Source organism: Sardina pilchardus, chromosome 10 (genome assembly GCF_963854185.1).
Source record: "Sardina pilchardus chromosome 10, fSarPil1.1, whole genome shotgun sequence".
Taxonomy (NCBI): domain Eukaryota; kingdom Metazoa; phylum Chordata; class Actinopteri; order Clupeiformes; family Clupeidae; genus Sardina; species Sardina pilchardus.
In genome coordinates, this window is record NC_085003.1 from 14281893 (window position 1) to 14284392 (window position 2500).

At 43.4% G+C, this 2500-nt stretch overlaps 1 protein-coding gene across 1 annotated transcript in view; it reads left to right on the forward strand.

Annotated features, from left to right (window-relative positions):
- Positions 1-2500, forward strand: part of cd81b (CD81 molecule b) — a 14581-nt gene that overhangs the window by 7099 nt on the left and 4982 nt on the right. The window lies entirely within an intron of this gene.

The following is a 2500-nucleotide window of genomic DNA, read 5'->3' on the forward strand; positions in this document are numbered from 1 at the left end:
GTGTGTGTGTTGCATGAAGGCATGTGTGAATATTTAATGTAATCCATGTGTGACAGGGTGTGTACATCCCATTGTTTTGTAGGTGTGTGCATTGTTGGTTAAGTGTTCCCAAATATAATAGGAATCTGCGTGTTTCTACCTTGACAGTCAGTAGCACATTTCTATCTAAAATGGGCCACATACTGATATCTACAGTGACAACAGAATTCTCTAATAAAATGTGTGTGTCTTTTTTTTAATTACACAACATATCTGTGGCTTTTCATGAATCAAAACAACACAGAGAATAGTGTAGTGTATCGGTCAGACAATTATTTTCAATAATCGCTTTCAAATGTAAGTCTTGAATAGTTTATGTTTCAACTAGAAAACCTTGTTCTTTTAACTTGCGCTAGTGTTTTTAAAGCCTTGGCCTCATGTGACTACCTCAGAAGAGCTCATAGAACACCCCCGAGTCCATTGAGCCTGGTCCTGCTGGACTGTCACGGACATCCATTTTAATACAGGGGATGCGCACTGACATAATAGGCATGCTAATGGAATCTTGTTCCCATGTTGACAAGCCCAGTGAATTACAACTGGGCCCTGCTGCCTGCCCTTATGGCCGGCTCTCTGTAGGGAGAGTGGAGCTCGCTGACCAGAGGGATTTCAAATCTATCTGTGTAGCTCTCTTTCTCCTTCTCTCTCTCTTTCTTTCTCTCTCTCTCTTTCTCCTTCTCTCTCTTTCTCTGGCTCTTTCTTTCTCCTTCTCTCTCTCTCTTTCTCCTTCTCTCTCTCTCTCTGTTGATTCTGTATCTCTCTGTTTTCCCATGGGTGTCCTTCTATCTCATTCTGAAGCATTTTTTGGTATTTATCTGTATCCTCATCCCCCTTTTTCAGTCTCACTCTCACCTCCTACGTATCTCTGTGTCCCTCTCTGTCTCAATCTATTTCTCTTTTTCTGCCCCCCCACTTCTCTCTTTTTCACACACACTTAATGTGTGAGAACCTATTATCTTCTGTTTGTTCTGAATGTGATGGGAACAACAGCAGCTGTACAAGTGCTTGATACATCAGGGATCAACATGTTTTCTCTCTGACCGGCAGTAATTGGTTCCCAGGTTCAGAATGGCTTGTTTTAAGCAGTGAAGTTGTCGTCTTTATTCCCCCCTACCCTGTTTCCCTTCTGAGTTGCTATGGCTGTTGTCATGGTGACAAAGAGAGAGAGAGAGAGAGAGAGAGAGAGAGAGAGTCGTTTGAGCTGAGCAATAGCAAGCATAGTTGTCAACATCAAACGCTTCAGGCAACAGGCTGCTCCATGAATATAGTCACCATGGCAGAACCTAAAAGGTTCCTGGAAACTGACTGAGGAACCTTAAAGGTCCTACGTGGCCAAGGCAGCACGGCTTCTCAGGAAGCTCCAGAGGGGAACAGTGAGAGAGGATGCAGGGGAAGGACACGTCATCAACTGGGGTGTTAGAGGTCAAACCAAGGTCATACACTCACATGCCTGAGAGACACATACATACACACACACACACACACACACACAGATAAAAAAGAAAATATGTTTGTGTGTGAGTCAGTGTGTGTGTGTGTGTGAGAGAGAGAGAGAGAGAGAATGAGAGAGAGGTTCAGAGAAGGAAATGACAAGAGACAGAACCAGGTCAGAGTTCTTTTCCCTGTCTGGTTTGAAAACAGTGATAGGTAGGCTATGATTGAGTGTGCTTCTCTTTGTTATCTATGTTATCTATCTATGTGTTTGTGTGTGTGTGTGTGTGTGTGTGTGTGTGTGCGCGTGTGTCACTGTGTGTGTGTGTGTGTATGTGTGTGTGTGTGTGTCATAATATGAAAGGATGTCTCTTACTTTAAAGATGACAAAATATGTTTTTACACACTCACACCCTCAGGCCTACAATGCATTCAGGCTGTATAGTTCATTCAGCTTGGAGCAGTACCTTCAGTGCTCCCAGATCATTTCCCAAGAAAAGGTTCATTTACCAGAAACATAATATAAGGAAATGTGATCATGGGCTGGGATTGTGTTTTTGATTAATCAGTATAGCAGCAGGAACATGATTCATCTCTGCGTGCTAGTCCCTTATTCCCTCCATATTAAGTGGGTGTCAGGAAGCTTAAGGGGACAGTATGGGGAAGCAGACAGACTGTGTTGCTAGAGAGATATTGGTCTGGGATGGCTGTGTGGTGACATGGTGGAGACAAATGTCTGGCAGTGCAGTGCCTCGGGTTTGGTCTCCTGAGCCCATCCTTGACCTTCACTTCCACAGGACATACCACATGAGGGTCAGCACCTTTGAAAGGGTAGGAGGAGGATGCAAGAAGCAAATGGAACTAGCCTTCAGTTTAGCAGGGCTTTCATTTACATGTATACCTTTTGTGCTGTTCTTTTAAACTGATGCAAAGTGATCATATCATATACTAGTACCACTCCAGTTGTTTTTTTATGCATTTGGCATCTTCACAAAATCTTTGTCTCCCTTTACGGGCTTGTTACATCCAT